Source organism: Eretmochelys imbricata, chromosome 1 (genome assembly GCF_965152235.1).
Source record: "Eretmochelys imbricata isolate rEreImb1 chromosome 1, rEreImb1.hap1, whole genome shotgun sequence".
Taxonomy (NCBI): Eukaryota; Metazoa; Chordata; order Testudines; family Cheloniidae; genus Eretmochelys; species Eretmochelys imbricata.
In genome coordinates, this window is record NC_135572.1 from 58,245,329 (window position 1) to 58,266,503 (window position 21,175).

The window sequence follows — 21,175 nt, forward strand, 5'->3', positions numbered from 1 at the left end:
CTCTGCACTGGTGCAATGGATGGGTTCTGTTCAAGCACAGGGGTCCCTCAGAGGAGATGGTCCTTAAGCAGTTAAAAGCCAAGTGTAGTATAGTGGTTTGAACAGGAGACTAAAAGTCAAGCCTGACTTCTTATCCTTCTGCCTCCACAGCCCTAAGTCACAACCTCCATCTCAGTTTCCACATCTGTAAAATGGGGATAGTGATACACCAAACTAGCAGGTGGGTTACCATGATTAGTCAATGTTTATGAAGTGGCTTGATGATGAAAGAGTCTATATACATTGCTAAGCCTTGTTAAATGCCAAAGCTAACACTTTCAAAGGAAATCTTCATTTGCCAACACTGAAGGTAGGCAGTCTGTCCAGTGGCTAGTTATATACTCTGGGCCCAACGGTGCCCTCAGACGGGCCCACACAGCTGCAGTCCACTTCAGGGAGAGCTGCCTAGCTGCGTCTGGGGCAGAATCGGGCGCTGATGTAAACTGACTTGTGGGAGCTGCTGTGGCCGAGGCAGAATCGGGCCCCGCAGGCTACAGCTGTGCCATGGGGGAGAGTCAGTCTGAGCGCCTCAAACTTCTGCGTGGCCTGACTCGGAGGTGGGGAGGGGGGGTGGGGGGGGGGTCGGGCTGTAACGCGAGCGCTGCACTGGCAATGGGCTTGGGGATGGACTGGGTTATTATCGGGTGCGCTTAAGTTTCTCGATGTTGCTCTCCTCCCCTCCCCCCTTTTCCTCTCTCTGAGTCTCCCTCCCCCTCCCCCCTGTCTCGACCGCCTCCCCCCCTTTACCTTGACAAGTCCATGGGGCTGATGGTGAATGACTGTCTCTCTCCCCAGGGTCTGGGGCTCTGGGTGACATTCCCCCCTCCCCCCCCCCCCATGAGTGGCGGTTGGGTTGCTAGTGCGGGCGCGCGCGCTAGCGGGGAGGGGGAGGGGTGCTATTGACAGCAGCGCCGTGTCCGTAGCGCTGCCTCAGCGCGAGCGGCTCTCCCCCTCGCTCCCCCCTCCCATTCCCGGCATGCCCTAGGGCAGCGGGGCTGGCTCTAACGAATTTGAATGAAGAGCCCTGCGCTTTCGGCGCCATTTTCGAGTGATGCCCGATTGCATCGCTGCCGTGGGGGAGCCGGAGCTGGCGGGGCCGCTGGGCTGGGCGCAGACCGCCGCCAAAAATACCCGCGGCCCGAGGAGGCGCCCGCACAGGCGGTAAGAGCCGGAGGGAGCGGCCGCGGGGGGAGGGTGTTGTCCGGTTAACGGGGTCGACCCGTGTCCCGCCTCCGGGAAAAATCCACCCGAAGCCCTGTCGGGGAGCGAGCAGTGGGGATCCCGGCCCCGGAGGCAGCCGTGGGGTGAGCAGGGCGACGGTCGCGGCGCCCCCTCAGCGTCTCTGTCACTGTCAGTCTCCAGCCTGGGAGGATCGGGGCCCGAAGCGGCCGCCTCTCTCAGGTAGCCCCCGCCCCAGGGCGACTGAAGGGAGCATCTCCCGGGCAGAGACCCTGTCTGCGATAGCGCTCGTGCTCCCCCTCCCCCGCCCGCCCGCTTTCCGGAGCGACTCAGCCCCAAGCAGAGATGGGCAGGGAAGTTAGAGGCAGGCTGGGGACCCGGAGCACCCCGAGCGGAGGGCGCCTTCCCAGCTCCCGTTGGGCGCCCCTCGGCCGCGGCGTGACATGACAGGCTGTGTTCCCCGTGGCCGTGGGCGTTGCGGGGCACACGGGAGCGGACTCGGGATACAGCGATTGCCGGTTCCCCTGTTCTGCAGCAGCCAGCGGGGCTCCCCGCTCCCAGCCTCCCTCTTGCCTCCCGCCCCCCCCCTCCCCGGGTTTGTAACCTGGATTAGGGCCCCCCGAATAGCCCCTTCGCCCCCCCCCCCTCCTCCCCCGGCTCCTTGCGATGAAGGCAGGTTGACTCCTCTGTCTCGGAGCTCTCTCAGCCTCGCACTTTTTCAGATCATAATTTCCCGTGTCACGATCTCGAAGCCGCCTTTAGCAGAGACCTGGGTGACGGTTGTGCTGCCGCACGCTATCGCATTTATCATCTCCGGCCCTTTGGCTAATAACGAAGGACCAACGCGCTTTTAATCGTATATTGCCATGGCTAATTGTTTTTAACATTTACACGCGAGTTTCCCGAGCTCAAAGGGAAAACGTAATTTGGGGCCGTTTGAATCGTACCAGTTATTTGTAGATGCTTTTCGCCTTCTCCTCCTCCATCCCCCCAAAATGAGTAAATATCGTCCCCATAGACAGCGTAGCCTAATACTGTGATTAGAAGTGGCCATTCACCATCTCTTCTCCGCCTACTAAATTCTCCGTCTCTGTCACCCGGGTCGCTATTTGTCATTGGCTTAGCTGTTTTTTTGGTGGCTGTTTCTATGTCAGTTCTCGGTGGGCAGCAGTTCTCGGTCTCCCCTAGATTGTGTGTATTTGTGCTTATGGTGATATGTAATGGGCTCACTCTCGCAGTGTATGTGATGAGCGATTACCCCGTTGCATACACATAATATGTGACACTCTGTGCCTTTTCCTCCACGACGCTATTTAACCCTCTCGGGACTGGTTTTGGCGTGGGCGCTCACGCTTCATAGTTGCGCACACACAAGAAAGACATCTTTTTGTTGCAGCAGTTACTTGGTGGGAGTGAGTGGGGGATAATAATATACAGGGGGCAGATAAGCTAACATACAGCACTGCAAGCTCAGAAACAGGCAGACCATCTGGCTCCTTCCCAGATATAATTTCTAGCGCTACTTTTATTCTTCTGCCTACTTCCCTATTCGCTTTCGGCTGACAGAACCTTTCTCAGATGCAGGAAAACGTATGAATATTTCCCCGAATCCTGCTAGATCTTAGGGCACCACTCTGCTTTCCTTGTGCACCCAGAACTCCCATTGAATCCCTGGGAGTGTTGGGTGCGCAGTGAATTCAGGATCGGGCCCTCATTTATGTGCCACTTCAGAAAATACTGGACCGAGTATACGGTCCCCCTGATTGGCTGCATGAACGCATTACTGGGGCTTGAAGGTTGGACTGGGTCATAGGATTTCTCCGCTTCTCTCGCTCTGCCCCCCGCGCGCATCTATCCACTCTGGTTAACGACAGGAGTGTGTGCGTTTTACTTAGCACCCTCTGCTCCGAAAATAATGAGTTAACAGAGTAACGTAGGAGGAGGGACGTACAGAAGAGTTGGGGTGCAGAAGTGCTGTACAAAGGATTTCTATGTACATGGCTGAAGGCTTGTAGCCTTAAAGTGAAATACAAAACTTAGCATGTTAGCTGGATTCAAGGTATTTTCTGTGTAAGGCAGAAATACAATAGTTTAAGAACACATTCTTATTGTGAACCCTGGGGTTTTCTCGGTTTTTAAATCCAGTTTTCAAATCAGACTATTCAGTCTATTTATTCAGCTACAGTTCCTCTCAGTTTGTCCCTAGTTTATCATTAAATCCTCATAGCTAGAAATTTAAATTTAATCTGTTCAATTGTGATGCTAATAATACCTTATTACATTTTAGTATTTATTTCTTTGGAGGTATATGATTACTACTTAACTGTTTTAAGAAACATTTTTAATACTTTGTGTGGGAATGTGCACAAAGCTGTTTCTTTGTAGCTGAGTGTATACTTTTTAAAATATCAGTATTTGAACAGATTTACACTATTCAGCAATGGAAGTAAAATTTATAAACACTGACTTTCACTTTCAAGGAAATAACTGTCCTGACTCATAGTTAATTTAGAAAACAGAACAGGTAAGTATTGTACAGGTGCGTATGTTTTATTTCTCTGACATTCAAGTACAAAGCATACATATTATGCTTTGTAATAGTCTTCTATAATTAAAATGTTTGTACTTATTAGATATTTAACTACATCAAACAATTATTTCTTTTTAGCTTAATTTTTATTTCAGAACTTTACCATTTCCATTTTTATAATGATATAAAAGTGGGTGTGGCTAAAAAGAAAGCAGTAGGCAATCTGATATCATTATACAGTGCACATTTATGTAATTTATATAGGTTTCCTGATACTTGATTTACTCATTTGATGTATTTGAGAAATTCACTTAGTTTAAATTGAATCTCATAGGACTGCTTGCATTTTTCACCTTAGTTAAAATGTCAAACATTAACTGAGGTTTACTTGGCCTTAGAAAAGATTAATTTGATATTTCCTCTAAATATATTTGTAGCTCTAATAAACATGTATTTACACTAGACCCATAAATGAAAGTTATAGTTATGTACTTGTGATCCGATTATTGCTTATAATTTTGTCATGAAACATAATTAGTATCCTCTTCATAAATTTGTTTCTATTAAGCCTGTTCAGTTATTTTGGCTCTCAGAAAAACTTTTCAAATAGGTTACAGTTGTCCTGTTAAAAGCTAGAGTTGCACTGAAACTTCCCAAGAGGTACAGGGTGTTTTTGGTTTTGTTTTTCATTTGATTGTTTTTTGCAAGTGTAAATCTACTGAAGATTGAAGAAACTTTTTTTTAATAAATAAAAATTTATTTCCTAGTAATTTTGAATTACGTGGGTAGCTTTTACTGATATTGTGTTGTATTGCATTGGAAATGTATTGTAGCAACATTTTGAGATAGAATATTTTAGTTAGTTAGATATTAAAGTTAGAATATACCATCTGTCCTTTTTTTTTTCTTTTTTTCTTTTTTTTTTTTTTAGCTTAATGGAATCAAGACTTCTTACTGTTCCATGTGAAATACAAAGCTATAGAGGAAAACTTATTTCTAAACTTAATAGTTTTAATTTCCTTAAGTTAACTGTTACTTTCTGTATCAGAATTTGTAGTTACATATTGCTTGAACTTATACACGGTACCTACCTATAGGTACACTCCTCAGGGAAAATTTATGTTACCCATATTGGATGTCATATGGCTGTTCTAACAGGTGTATCAAAAAAAATTCTGGAGTGTTTAGTGTGTATATATACACACGCTTCCTATTTTTATGTACAGAATAGTAATGTAACTGTCCGTTTTTGTAACAACTTACTATTTTTTAATATTTGAGATAGGAAATATTCAACTATATTTAAAAGGAACTGAGAAATTTAAAGTTATAGTCTCTGTATATGCTGGAGGTTTTTGCTTTCTTAGATACAGGGGTTTTTTCCAAAGCCAATTACTAATCATTTCAGTAATTACATTCATTACTCATTTTATCACAAATTGTCAAAGGTAGAGCATCTTAGACTTATTCTGGCTATCTGTGGAAGCTATAGGGAATAAAATTCAGGGTTTTATGTCCAAATTGAAATGAATATTTGATAGTAAAAATTTTAAAAACAGAAAATCGCTTATTTTTAAAGTATATAAATATATTTTGGATATATTCTCTATGCATATATTTGCAAGTTCTTTATAGCCAATAATCTTGCGCTAGAACCAGTGGTCAGGAAAAAAAATACTACCTTTCCCATTAACAATATTAATTTTTTGTTTGGACCAAGCTGTACAAAATCACTTTATATTTTATACACAGTATATTACATTTCTGTGATTCTTTACACACTACTTCAGTTTAGAAGTAAGTTGTTTAAGTTTTGACTCAGCTAGTAATACATTTTTAAGATAGATATAATAGTAAAGTATCTACAAATATTGAGGGAAAGGTGAGACAAATAACAGGGATATGAAAGTTGTCTAAATTTAAACCTAAATGAAAAAGTCGGTTTGCAATTTTATTTATTTTGTGAATTATTGGCACTTGCTCTATAGAATTGCTGAATAGTCACTGTTTTAGTACCAATCAAACTTGAACTTCTTTTCTTTAACACTATGTTATCATGAAAATATTTTCATAATTTTGTGTGGTACACTATATTTCTGAGATGGTAAGAATTGGCTTAGTTTAAACCTTCTGTCTTTGTTTTAATATAACTTAAATCAATGCCTGTATTGATTTGTTTAACCCTTTATTGTAATTTTTTTTAAAAAAAAGTCTAATTCTGCTAAAAGAAACATTTGGGTAGGTCTATACCTTAGAGATTTAATGAGTCCATAATTCTGAGAAATAATTTAGTTCTCAGCTTCATTTATTTTTGTATGACAACTTCCATCAGTCTTGCATGAAGATTGAAGGTGGATAATGTAACTTCACTTCTAATTCAGTTATGTTGTAAGTTTTGACTATTTTTTAATTGACTAGTATTTGTGTCTAATTGGAGTTCACTGTAGTTGTACCTTTAAAAGCTAGTTTCTATTTGTGGAAAGTAATAGACTTCAAAATCTTTCTTTAATTCTGAACAGTCTTTTAAAAATTTTAGCAGTTCAGAATATCTAGAGTACAAGTATGTCCCCATTTATTATTGTGTATACACACAAATGTTGTATAAATATAAGTATATAGCTTTTACTAAACACTAAAGCATTTCCAAAGAAGACTTATTCAAAATCAAGATATAATCTCCATTTTACCTGAAACTGAAAAAAATAGCAATGCCTTTCAGTGGTCTTTATTAATGTCTAAAGGAACCCACTACTGAAAGTGGCAAAAATATATATATTCAGCTATTTAGTCTCTAAAGGCTCGTCAGTGTACCCACTGTAAATATAGATTATTAATAACTTTGAGAATTGAGTCAAAAATTGAGTCAAAAACACTAATGTGTTTATCTAGTAAGAAATGTCCAGTTGGATTAAGATTTGGACTTAGAAAAATATCTTGATCATGATTTTAAATTTCTTTTGTGATAATAGGAATATGTTTAGCTTCAAACTTAACATTTAACATATTAAAAGATTATATTACTATAATTTTTTTTAGAAAAAATCAACAAAAGAAATATTTTATTGGCTGGATATTTTTTCCAAATTATTTGTGCTTGAAGGGTAGGAGTAGAGAAGATGTACTGAGGAAGAGGAATAAAGGTAAAGAAAAATACATTTTTACAATAAGAGGAAGTTAACCTTATTTAAGATACTACCATTTTCTTTAATAAAACTTGAAAATAAAGTTAAGGAGTAAAGAGCAAATATATTGAAAATATTTGTAAACAGGTGACCAGATGTAATCATCTGCTGCTTGTTTAATAGACATAGTCAGGATGTACCTTGTTGTAGCACCTATAGTACAAAAGCTAAAGAAATCTGAGAATTTGGCTATATTATTTCACTGTTTCTTCCTGTAAATATTTGAAGTGACCATCTTTATCAGGTTTTTGCCTTGTTTTTAATCCAACAAATTCCATGGTCAGATTTCCATCCCCCCTTCATCCCCCCCAAAATGTGTGTGACTGCAATACTATACAATTCCATTAGATGTTATAGAGTAACTTATTGTGTTTATACAATTCCTCCTTGTTAAAAATGTTGATTGTACTGCTGGTGTCTTGAAAAAAGTTGGCTAAAAACTGTTTTAAAGAAAGCAGTACATGCTAAACACTACTTGATAAAAGTCAGTAGCGGATTTCAGGAAGTATCACAGCGCACACGTTAATTGTTAAATGTTTATAGTTAACTGTTTAATTCTTTTTCTCCCCTCCCACTCATTCTCCCCCTTACTTCCCACAAGAATACATTATAGGGAGAATGAAAGCAGAAACATACTAATCTGATTTGTTTCAGGAGGCTACTGATAATAAAGAAGCATATCACAGGTGTTCCTAATCAAGTCAGTTTGGCTGGGGTTTTTTTTTAGGTGTTTTTAAAATTAGGGTTTTCCTTAACATGGACAAAGTGAGGGTCAACTTGATGACCTACATCTATGTTTGGGGATCAACCATGAAACTGTGGGTGTCGGAAATATGTTATAATACATGACATTTTTATTGCAGGTTTTGACCTTTCAATGGAGAACTGATTCTGGAGAACAACTTACTTCTGTGATTGAAAAATTCTCTCTGGAAAGCTGATGGAGCATGAGAATGGTATATATCATATTAACATTTCACATATTTCAGATGCTCTTTATTTTTAAAAATGCGTGTAGTAATAGGACTTCTTTGGTTTATACATAGTGAGACTGTTATACTGGGTTAAAGATTTTCTGTTTGCTGAAGTTATTCTTCTTCACATTCGCTCTGTTAAGTTTTAAGACTAAATAAAAAAACAGTCTCCATTTCCCTCTGAAGACAGTCTGTGTGTTAAGTGGCCAAAATATGTACAAAAAGCTGAGCTTGCAACAGCCTTGCTTATTGGAGTTACATAAATTCTCCATATAGTGTTGTCCTCATATTCTTGTATTGGGAATTATTACTGCTAATGCAAAATAATAATAGTAATGGATAATACAATAGTTATTTTTAAGTAATTTTATTCTGTTGTCAATAGTGTGTGTGAAAGAGAAGAATGGAGACCTATCTGAGTGCATTTAAATGTACTGTACAAAGTTATTTTTTAAAGTTATTAATAACTACCCACTTCTCAATTAAAGCAGTATAGAATTTGCAAAACTGGTTTTCAAACCCCACCTATATAAAGAGTTATCAGAAATTTAATTTATCTTGCAGCCTATCAATAAATATTTAAGTATTATACAGTAAAACAATGAATAATATAAAAATAATAAACATAGAATATACAATACTCATCTTGCAAGTCCTGCTTTGCACTAAGTGGTAATTTGGTTGAAACTGAGAAATCCACTCAAAGTAATCAAGACCTCTCTACTTGTATATGAATAATCTCAGCTAACCATTAAAATAAACAACAGAAATTTAAAAAGTAATTGCATTAAGATCAAACAAATTTATATTTAAACATTAAACAGAGTACTAGAAATTTTAAGACTTTATCTCTGTCATAAAATGCATTGTGGCAAAAACTAATTTTATGAACATATTGTGTGTGACGTTAGCAATTTGAGTATTCAGCTGGTATAGAGCTTTTAGCCTTAATCAAATCTTACTGCCTTTTTAAATGTATATATCTTTGCAGAAAATAATTGTATCAAAATGTAAGATATAAACTTTTCTTTTAAAAGCTGCAATAAGCCCAAACAATTGCTGACTGTACCTGAAAAAGCTCTAGCACATCCATAGATGTGTAAAATGTATTTATCCTTACTTCAGTAGCTAATTTCAAATCTGGTTGAAGGATTGCAAGTGGTCAGCAATAATACACCTTTTATTGTAACAGTATTTTAGGAAATATTTTTTTCTTAAAGAATGTATGGGAAATATTCTACATAGTATGACAATTTCGTAGGTACTGAAAGCCTTCTAGATAAAATTAACATCTGAAAACCAAAACTTTGAGTACACACAAAATATAAAATGTAAATAAATTTGGACTAGAGCATGACTTTATATTTTGATAAACCTTACATCTTGCCTTTATTTTATTGTAAATAGGTAGTGAATTTTTTTAATCTCTATTAGAATAAAATAAACCCCCCCAAATTTACTATTTTATTGGGATTGTTGTTAATACTCCTGTTTGGGATAATTTGCATAACATGCAAAGTTTTTAAACTTCAGAAGCTGTTCAGAACCTCTGATTTTGATTCAGTGGGTACTATTCAGTTATGAATAATTTGAGTTTCCAGTTCTCTAAGAATATAAGGACTTTGCATTCATTTTAATAATTTTGTTTGTGCTCATATTTTTCTGTGCAAAAGCTATTACAATATTGTTAATGAAAATCAGAATTATATTGGTAGGCAAATGTATCTAAAATTCCCTTGTTACAAATTTAAAAGGTGAAAATTTGATGAGGTATTCTTCAGTCTGAGTAACGTTAAGGGTATTTCTAATGTAATATTTTGAAGGAAAGTATACTGTCTAGATTTTAACTACAAGTCTAAAGGATTATTGTAAATTTAGGGCCTAATGCTGCAAACTCTTAGACACACAAATAGTGCTAAAGACTGCAATGAGTAAAAATTTGCAGGATCATGGCCTTAGTTGTTGCAATCCTTTTGTTTTTTAATATTTGTTCAAAATATTTGATTGCCTTAAACTGGTAGTTTTGGGATTTAGTAATATTTTGGGGGACTTGCCTCAAAATGAGGAATTAAAATGTGTACCAACACACTTACTCAGAAAGCTTATTAACTTACAAGCTCAAATATCACACAGGAGTGCTACTGTAAAGAAAGTTGTCAATTTTCATTATAAAATCCACTTTTCAGCTCTTGATTTGTTCTAGAAATTTTCCATACTGAAACTTGGTCTATATAATTTACAGCCCAAAAGAGAGTATAGTGACTGTCTAGAGGGATGTAAGGTGTGTTTTTTCTCACACTTAAGTTTGACTGCTGCAATCCTTACTTAGGCAACACTCCTGTTGACTGCATTGGGAGTTTTGCCTGAATAAGGACTGCAGTGTTGGGGCCTTTAAAAACCATTGGTGTGAGCATTTAAACATTACAATTTATATTTAACTTTTTTAATTAGTCTTAATTATCTAACAGTAATTGAAGGTGAAAGGAATAAAAATGCACAAGATTTACTTTTTTACAAACCTACATATGTGTAACATTTTGTGATCATTTTTATTATTTCTCCTGTAGGTGTGTACACAAAACTATACGGACATGTTGACTAAATAATAGTTTTGAGAGCTGACAACACATGCTCATATAATAGATCATAACTCCTTAAAAGATTACTATGTCAATTCTCCTATGCTTTCTTTGTCATCTTCTCTTGCTTTTCTAAGTCAATTGAAATGGATGGCTGCATATCTACTTCATGCAAATTATTTAACTTGTGTCTAGTTATTACAACACATGTAAAATCACCCATTGTCTGAAAACTCTATGATATCTTAGGCAAGGCCATTTAAAATTTTGGAATCCTTCATAACTGCATTTCCTGACTTTTGTTGATTTAAACTAAATCCAGCCTTAACATAAAAAAGCCTGCATTAAAATGTTATTAGAGTTAAATAAGCATTTCACTTTTATTCTACCAGTCATTTAGTAAGACATCTGTGTAACAAGGATTTGAGACTGGTCCACTTAATTTTTCCTTACCTATGGATAAAACATTGTTTTCATGAGACCTAATTTTTAAGAAGCAACAAACTACGTACAGATAATCTTTAGCAATAATGATTAAAACTAAATGATATTTAAATATATTTTCTTTTACCCAAAAACATGTGCCTAGATGTGGATGGGGGGATTTTTTATTTATTTATTTACCATTTGAACAAAAAGTTTGTTAGAAGTGCCTCCAAATCAATAAATTAAAACTGCATTTGAGGTTTTCTATAATCATAAAAAGAAAAGGAGTACTTGTGGCACCTTAGAGACTAACAAATTTATTTGAGCATAAGCTTTCATGAGCGATGAAGTGAGCTGTAGCTCACAAAAGCTTATGCTCAAATAAATTTGTTAGTCTCTAAGGTGCCACAAGTACTCCTTTTCTTTTTGCGAATACAGACTAACACGGCTGCTACTCTGAAACCTGTCTATAATCATAGTTCACTTACTCAACTGTTCTCCCTACTGCACTAATTTTTTATTTAATCTACCTTGTTTTGAGTTGACTATCTTGTCAAGTGTTCATATAATAATTTGGAGGGGAAGCAGTATATTTGGAGGTGTGGTTGCTGATTGACTGATCTATTTAATGTCTTAGTAATCCTCTATTAGCAAACATACTAACTTCTGAGTTTATTTGAATTAATAGTTGAGTATTCACTGCAAGCATTTTCTGAAGTGAAAAATCTGAATAACTTGCATATTCTCTGGGTGTATTTCTCTGGTGTATTTCTTTAATATTTTTATGGCAATATTTTATGAGAAAATTATTTCACAACTAAAGTATTGTAAGAGGGGAATGTCTCATTCTCTCGGGTATGCTATTTTTAAAAAATAAGAGACTCAACTTTTCTGTGAAATGCAATTTAACATTTAGTCATATGTAAAATATTTACACCATTGCCTTAATACCTTAACCTTTGAGTTTGCCTTTATTTCTTTATGGTAGTAAATGCTTTGTTTTCAAATCTTCAAAACATAGTCTTCTTGCTTCACCCTGCCACTCACACCAATCCCACTTTTGTATTAAATATTGTTTTGCTTAGGGGGAAATGACTGGGTCTAAATAATGATAATTAACATTAATTTAAAGAGATTTTCTGTGAAAATAGTGTTATACTCAGCATTTTGTGGTCTTTACATCTTTATTTAATTGTTTTTATTTTCTATTTTAAAAAATGCATAGAGCTTGCATTTAATACTTCATAATATATCTAAAATGGGTTAAATTATCCCCTATGTGGGGGAAATTTGCAGTAGGATGGGAAATCCTAGGTTATGATTTGGAACTTGTGCTGGTCACCTTCTGGGGCAAAATTGGCCTTTGGTAGATTGGGCAGGGGGTGTGATCTCCAGGCTGTTAGCACAAAGAGAGCAGCACAGCACTCCCAAGCACCCATAAATGTAAGCTACCCCAAACACCTGCCAGGAGTGGGGGATTAGAAGAAGGCCTGCTGTCCCTCATGGCACCATTTCTTCCTGATAGGAACCCTCACCTGTAATTGGCTCAAAATACACATGTAGAGAATTCACATCGTAAAAGAGGGTTCTTTGCAACTTAATGTTTACTCTGTTAGTATTATCTTGTATGGGCGAAACCCTGATGAACAGAAAGATTCTCCACCATCTCCTATTTTTCACCAGTATTTGTGCAGATCCTCTCCATGAGCCCATCCTAACAGATGTTTTGGCCCAAAGGTGGGAAGAATATTAATTAGGAGACATCATCTTTGGTGTCACAGCTGCTTTTTAAACAAAGGGCCACTTTCTGATCTTCATTATATATGCATATATCTCAATTTAATGTGGATTGTATGCAAGGATTATTAAATATATGTTCTCCCTACTTCAGTTAGTAAAACTGTAGATTTGATTAAAAAATGGAATTTAAATCTTTGCTCACTTCAATAGTGCATACAAATATAATCTGAAATATGACCACAGGGAAATGCCTATTCTTTCTCAGTATCATAGTAAGGTTTAAAATCTGGGTCTTAGTTTGTGAGAGTGCTTGTTTTGCATTTAGTTTATAAGTTGGAGAATTTTGAACTATCAGTCAGAGAATAATTTCTTCTAGAGCATTAGGTTTCAAAAGAGTTCTGTATGTCTTTAAAGCAGTAACTTTCCCTAGATTTGTAATTAAGGTCTTGATGTCAGCTATAACCTTGCAGTCATAGTGACTTGGCTATCAGTATTTTATATTTATATCTAAAATTGATACCTTTGCTAACTCACCATAAGAAATGTATGCCAATGCTAAATACTTGATTTAACAAGTACAAGAACCTTCATAATAAATATTTTCCTTGAAAAAATTCCTGTTTGGAAAATGGAATCATCCTTTGTATTTTTCATGTGCAGAATTCAGTTTGTTGATCCCATTGAGGTTTCTGTGATGAAAATGTGACAACTAAACATTATGAATATTTTTCATGTCTAAATTTTTAGACTACAAAATAACTTTGCTTTAACCTATGTGGGTGACCCATTTTCTGTTCTGTAGGAAACTGTACCAAACTAGTCACTAAGGCCTTGATTCAGCACACCCTCCCTATTCAGCAAAACACTTCAGCACATGTTTGAGTGCTTTGCTGAATAGAGATGGAGTTAAGAAAGTTCTTATACTTTGTTAAATTGGTGTTCACCCACCATGATAAACATAATGTGTTCTCAATGTGCTTTTTTGGTCTGGTTTTTGTCCCTGCACTCTGCACAATGCCCTTCAAATAGCTTCAGAAAGACATAGATTTTGAGATGGCAAGGTGCCAGCACAGAGAGACTTAAATTTAATGCTTTTATTTATTTTATTTTATTTTATTTTGCGGCTTAAATTTTGAGGAAAACCGAGCATGAGGAGAATAAGCATATTTTGAATGAACAGAAATCCATCAGTAGCCTAGAATCAACTGTTTGCCTCATTCTAACTTATTTCAAGTAGTTAAACTTAGTAGGAGACTCCTTGCAAAATATCAGATTATGTCAATTAGTAAGTACGGTCAAATAGCTATAAAAATCAAGGATAACACACACAAGATGCATTTTGTATATATTCATAACGATAACTTACCACAAAAATAAGGTAGTACTAATGTGCTTGAAAATGTAACTACATCAATTTATGTAAAAATGAAGGTATAGCAACATGAGCCTTCACTACTACTGTTTGATATTAAATTTTTAAGAAGTGGAGAGAGACCACTAGTTTACTTTTTCTATGTATGTTCTACTATTTTACTACATAATCAGTTGTTCCATAATTTGCTTAGAGGATGGTGTATTTTCTGTGGTAGTTATAATGTTCATTATAGAATATCCTTACATACTTTACAATTCTTTTAAATACTTTCATTTATGCATTCTGTATGTAGTTTAATAAATCTCTCTAAAATACTCCCTTTTAAGTACCATTTTATTTAAAGGTCATCTGCAAATGTAATAATCTTCTAAAAATCAAGTCAATGACTCAAATAGAGTGGAATATATTTGATATGTTGTTATGGTAAAATGTATGTCTATCTTCTGCAACAGTGCTGGAGCCTTCAGAATAGAGACTGGATTGTCACTTAGAATAAAATCCACAACAACTAATCTTCATGAACCTGCAAAAGAAGAAAACAAAAATTTTGACTTGTTAATGTGCAAACTGTCCCGGTTACATTTTTTTTCTCTTTGTCATTTAGCCCCTTCTAAAGTAGTTAGGTTTTCTGTTTCCAGGTGTCATCTCTCAGATCATATAATGTCCATATTGGTCTGATTTATTTGCCATCAGTATTGACTGATAGGTTAAGCCCCAATCTTGCAAACACATGCAAGCTTAACTTTAAGCATGTGAATATTCCCACTGAAGCCAGTTAGACTATTCATATGCTTAAAGTTAAACATGTGGGTAAGTGTTTGCAGTATCAGATTCTTTCTTTATTTATTTATTTATTTTACAGATAGGCCCGCAAGAAACCTAGAATGGAAAGAACAAGCATTTTCATGCCACCTGGTTCAGACTGACTCCTCCCCTTCCTTTTGCTACCAGTTTGATTCCTACTTCTGAATCAAGCAGTCAGATGTAGAAAGTTCAATCAAAAGTTCTTAAGCTTATTTTTAGGGTTTTATTTGTTGTATATTTTCTTAGGAAATCTAAGAACACAGAACAAAACAAGGAGAAGAAGTGTGCAATAATACTCTACAGATGCAAGGTAAAGGATTGTTCTATCTGTGAACAGGTGGCTTCATGTGGCACACAGGGGGAGAGATTCTCTTGGCAGTGTCTTCCCAGGCTCTGACAAAAAAGATGACACCTATGATTCAGAATTAGAAGGGGAAATCTGCCAGTTAGCATACGCTCCTTAATTTATGGATATTCCTTAACGTGTGGGTTTCTCTTCACCACAAAGGATCTGGTATATCCATGCCAGTAATTCCTGGAAGATAGTGAAGAACAGTCATCTCCTTCTGAAAGAATTTGGGGTGCCTTACAATTTATTATTCATATTACAAGAAAAACCCATATAATGTAAAATTCTTACCACTTAATCTAAATCTAGGAAGAAAGGACAATTTGAATTGTCTTAAATACTGCATCTAAACTTTAAAACAGGGAGCAGCTTTCTAAACAGTTTGACGCAGAATAGGCTCAAAAGAATCTATTTCCATTTGAAAGCACTAGAAATCTGTTTTGAAAGCTTTGGAGATGTACAGTGCTTTTAAGAGTTACACAAAAGCTTATGCTCAAATAAATTCGTTAGTCTCTAAGGTGCCACAAGTACTCCTTTTCTTTTTACTGTTGTAAGATAAGTTCTATAATTTTATCTAACATCTGAATCCTAGTTCCAGGGCCTTTAAGTTGACTTCATCATTTCAGTCATACACTGACTGAAAGTGGACTTCCTGCTAAGGCAGAATACATTTATTTCTGGAATTTTGTTTTTGAATATTGTTTACTAAATAATGACTTTTTGAACTGTTAAAGTAAATTGCAAATGTTTGGTTTAGCTCTACAATTCCCTTGAGGTAGATAAGTGCTAGCCCCATCTTTCATATGTGAAAAAGTGATTGTCTCTCCTTCTCCACCTCCTTTACCCTTCTGGAGTAAGAAAGATAATCCAGAATTTAGTGATGACTCCAAAAATGACTCCATATCCTCAGGGGAAAATGCTTCCAAAGGAGAAGACTGCCATTTACTTAAATGAATGAGTGTCATGTACTGTTAAATACTTTTTTATTTTAAAAAAAAAATCAGCTGTCAATTGTCAAGAAGAAGATTCATGACCATTCTGATATTCAGGATTGTGAATATTTACTAGACAATGTTTGGCAGAACTGGGAGTAGAATTTAGATCCTCCTGACATCTAGTCCTGTGCTTTAACTATTAGATCATACTTCCTTTCCTTAATTTTTTTGGTATTCTGATTAATCGTTGAAGGTTTTACTTATAGTACTGAATATTGAGCCTAATGCAGAGCATCAGGAGGCACTTAGCATTCTTGTGCTCTTTGCAGAGTAGAAGGAGTGATGAAGTTCCTTTAATTTGATAAATCTACTAAGAAAATTGTAGACTTTGCCTGGATGACTAGCTTCAAAAGTGACCTTCACTAATAATAATAGCAATCAATACTGTCGGCCTCAGAATACACAGGAGTAATGGGTAACTAACTGCTCCTAGAACTGAGCTCATGGCTATTTCATGAACAAAATGCTCATATATACACATTTTAGAATGTAATCTTTCCCACACACATTCAACTGCAAAATAAAAGGGTCTGGAATCAGAAGTAGTTCAGATAGGATTATTTCTGTATCTCCACAGCCAACATTGAATGGATTACAGAAATCCAAAATGGATTAAGAGTCTGCCTCCCATGGAACATCTGAAACTTCTGTCAAATTAAGGGCACTATAATAATGCAGTAATATTATGTCAGGGTGACAGCAAATATAAGGGGTTCCTCTACTCTTGACTAGAGGGCTTCCTTGTCTGTGCACTGGATCAGTGATCCTTTAGATACAAATAACGGATGACCTTTCCCTTAAAGCCTTTTGTCCTCCTGAACGCTTATGAAAATTGTGACAGTAGTGGCATCAGGTCATAGAAGAAAAGATAGCCACCTAGAACAGAGATAATGTGCTATCTTCTTTCAGGACACACAAAGAGAAATACATAGGGTAAAAACATTGTTCTAGGGGCTGGGAGTTAACAAGAGACCAACCAGTTCTTTTGTGCTTTCTGGTTCTCACTTCATGGCATTTTCTCTGATTCTAGAATCCTTGAAGACACACTCAGCTGTGAGGACCAAGTTTTCTAGGATTCATTGTTCTGTGCTAAAGTCCAATTTTTGGCTTTTCACCCAATTGTATATCAGACCTATGCAGCATTAGACTACAAAATGACAATTTGAAGAGGCTTATGCTTCCATACAGTAAAAACATAATGGTTTTAGCATAATGGTAATATAATGGTTGAAAAAGTAGCATACCCTGAAAGATTACTTGCTGCAAGATTTTGACTTGATGCAGACAACATACCAATCTGACTAGGTGGAGTGCTTGCAAATCAGTGGAAATGGCCAAGAATGAAGCAAATTAGGACAGTCAGATTAATCTTGGTTATCTTACTTCCCAGCTTCCAGGCAGTGCTGTGGTGTTGTAGGCCCTATGATACTAAATGCACACAAAGCAGGGTGTTATGAGTTTTTCATTGGTTCAAAAAGCTATGAGTTTTTCATTGGGTCAAAAAGCCTTCACTCAGGGTTTTGCATTTAGACTCATAGACTATCAGAGTTGGAAGGGACCTCAGGAGGTCATTTAGTCCAACCCCCTGCTCAAAGCAGGACCAATCCCCAAATTTTTTTGCCCCAGATCCCTATATGGCCCCCTCAAGGATTGAACTCACAACCCTGGGTTTAGCAGGCCAATGCTCAAACCACTGAGCTATGCCTCACCTCCCCTCCCCAAGTATTAAAAGGCACAATGTGAACATTGTAGAACAGTTCAGAGGGATGTTAAAGTAATTTACTGTATTTAATCTTTACACAGAGAAGAGTTCTTCCATTGACCTAGCTGTTGCCTCTTGGAGAGTTGGATTTACTACAGTGGCACAGCTGCAGTGCTGTAGCATTTCTAGAGCGGACATACCCCAACACTTTAACTTCCACTGGCTTGCCCCTCTAAATTGAAAAACAGACCACCTCTTTAAATGAGTGGCTTCAAGGGCATCTCTGGCAACATGATTTTATTAGTCATACTTCCAAAGGATGGGGTCATCAGAGGTATGGGCCTCTGTGCGGACACCTCTGACTTCCAGCAGATCTCAGAGACTTGAAGATTCTGGGGCCTACACCTCTGGGCCTACACCTCTTGCAGGGTGTGATGCACTCTTCTACCTCAACTCTCCCCACTCAAAAAAAATTCCAAGGAAAAATCATAAGTAGAAAAATGGAAGCTTCCTGTTCTTTCACAGTTGATGATGTCACCCTATGTTGGAAAGATTTTACACTTACCAGTTCTCAGCCTAAAAATTGCTTTTAGAAAATGTCGTATAGAAAGGTTCTGCGAAGAGTGTAGTGTGACTTTAGAGTTGAGTAAATACCTAACATAGCAAAAACCTTCCAAAGCCTAAAAACAAGGCAATTACATTGAATTTGGCCAGTACCTGATCATTAGTAAGAAATGTGTTTCCAAAGGAATTAAATGTTGGCAGTATTTAGCTATTTTGAATATTTCTTTTGATCTTTTAAATAAATTGGTAGCCAATGGGCATGAGTTTATTTGGTTTAGTGGAGAACCCCTTTGCCACCTTTGACCAGGTAGGTTTAAGTAAATTTATTTTATGAGTGGTTCATTCCCTGATCTGCATCAACACTGTAACTCTTGGAGTGAAGGCTTTCTATTTCCCCTCCCTTTCCTTCCTCAGTGTATGATTAGCTCAATATCTTCAGGTAGAAATTTTCTACCGTGGCACACTATTGCAGTTAGGTGCATTTTGGTTTCATTTTCACAGAGAGACTGTGTAGTCAGACCTCCTGTATAATCCAGCATTAGTCACTGTAACGGGATAACTGAGTAGATGCACCATTGGTCTTCATCAGGATAATAAGTTTTAAAACACCATTCTTAAACACCAGAAAATAATGGAAACAGTGACAGGCCTTAGAATCAATCTACTATTAGGAGGGCTTTGCTGGTTTATACCAGTATAGGTAAACTGGCAAAACCTTCCTAGTAAAGATGCAGTTATATCTTTATACTTGTGCCAGTTTCCTGATTAGTATAAGCACTTTTATACAGATATATGTGCCTATACTAGAGCTTTTACCAGTATAGCTGTATTGGCAAAAAAAAAAAATCACACTCCTAACTAACATAGCTATGCCAGCAAAGCTTTCTAGCGTAGACCTGCCCTGATGCTCCTAGGAGGCAAGTGGGTAAGGGAAAATGACACATGCACAAATATTTTCTGTAAATAAAATGGAAGAATTTGTCTGCACTATGTCTCCTTTGCCAGTGGTTCTGTTCCATGTGAGGCATGTTTTTTCTTCCCAGCCCTCAGTTTGCAGTCATGGACCATTCCATCTCAAACTACCGAAGGCCAGGTCTACATCAGAAACTTTCACTAGTATAGTAACGTTAATTAGGGGTGTGTATGTTTTGACACTTCTATACCAGCAAAAGCCCTAGTATAGAAGCAACAAGTGCTATTGCCAGTATAGCTTATTTTATTTGGGGAACTGGTATTAATATATCAGTGAAAATACTTTGCCAGTATAAGCAGTGTCTAGAGACTCTAGAGTAAGAGAGTTTTTTTCTACACCTTGTCTAGTGTAGACTAGACCTGAGTGAGAGCCAGCACTCTTATTTACTCTTGTGGGTTTTTCCTAAAGGGGTTGGGCTGCTTAAACTACCCCCATCGCCATGCCCAAGAGTATCTCTTGTAAATGCTAAGGTGGTATCCCTTTTGAGATATGAACTACAGTTTCTTGTTCACCTCTTCAAACTGACAGTTGTACTTAACCTTGATTTTAACTTCTGGTATTGTTAAAGGTGACCCTGAAATTATAGCAATATCAAAAAGATTTCCATGCAAGGGAAAGAAGAAACATAAGTTTGGGGATTTTTTTTTAAATGTTCTTTTAATGTGAAGATGAACTGAAGTTTTCACATTAGAGAGATCAGACTTAACTTCTAATCAGAGAACTATCCGCACCATTTAATTAGCCTGACAAGGATCTGAAATTTGGACCATAAAGTTATTGTGTGCTAACTTGACAGGAACAAAGTCTAAAGCTGACCTTAATTGTAAGTAGAATATTGGTCCACTACTAAAAGTAGATGTTAATGAAGGATTTGTAATGTATTAAAATAGCTAATGTCAATTCTGTAAAATTAATGTTAAAGTTAAACAAGAAAATATGAGGTTTGACTTACAGCTTATGCTTTCATTCCTTTGACGTTTTGTAGACACCTTGGGCTAACGTAGCAGCACATAATGGTTTGTGGGTTTTGAAAAGGTGCAGGCCATATTGTGCTGCCTCAAAAATGCAAGGATTTCATCCTCCTGAAGAGAAATGTCACTTATGAATTAACACGATCCTGATGTCAGCAGTACATTAGCAGCACGTAAATATTGGCGTTAACTCTGTAAATATCTCCAGTATTAACTGTGCTGCTGAAGTAAAGTTGGCCATTCTCTGCAAATGATCCTAAGGAAGTATGTTGATGTTGTCCGACTTATCTCCTGAGTGTGTTAATATATGTAAAAAAATTAACTTTAATAAATCTTACTGTTTTTGTTCTATAGTTTGATCAGTTCAGTACAGATTTTTAGAACCACATAGAATCTGGCAGTAAATCTAGAACATTTCTTTGAACACTGAATTTATTGTAGGAACTGTCTCAGACTACAGCCTTCTTCATAAACATTTATTAACAATTTGTTCACGTGATTATTGTACAAACTTAAATTAGTTTAAATATCTGCATGACTTTAGTAAAGCTAATGAGATTAAAATTTTGTTTTACTTTCACAGCACTTCCTATACCGATACAAATTTAAAATATATTTTGTCAATTTTTCTACAAGTTCATCAGCTTTAGCTAGAATGACTTCAGAAATTCTTTTGAACAAAAGAGGCAGTGAAAAGTTAATTATTCTAAAATTATTTCTTGCATTATAGTAGCTATAAATATGTAAAAAAATTAGTTTAAAAAGTATACTCTCTACAATTGATTGCAAGATA

General features: G+C 36.8%; 1 long non-coding RNA gene across 18 annotated transcripts in view; it reads left to right on the plus strand.

The window, feature by feature from the left end:
* Positions 1–21,175, plus strand: part of LOC144261432 (uncharacterized) — a 68,449-nt gene that overhangs the window by 42,507 nt on the left and 4,767 nt on the right. For 8 of the 18 annotated variants that reach the window (XR_013345280.1, XR_013345284.1, XR_013345267.1 and 5 more), the window contains 3 exons: positions 151–220; positions 7,794–7,886; positions 15,075–15,138. This is a non-coding gene — a long non-coding RNA (uncharacterized LOC144261432). The other 10 variants (XR_013345279.1, XR_013345276.1, XR_013345277.1 and 7 more) reach the window with 8 other exon arrangements.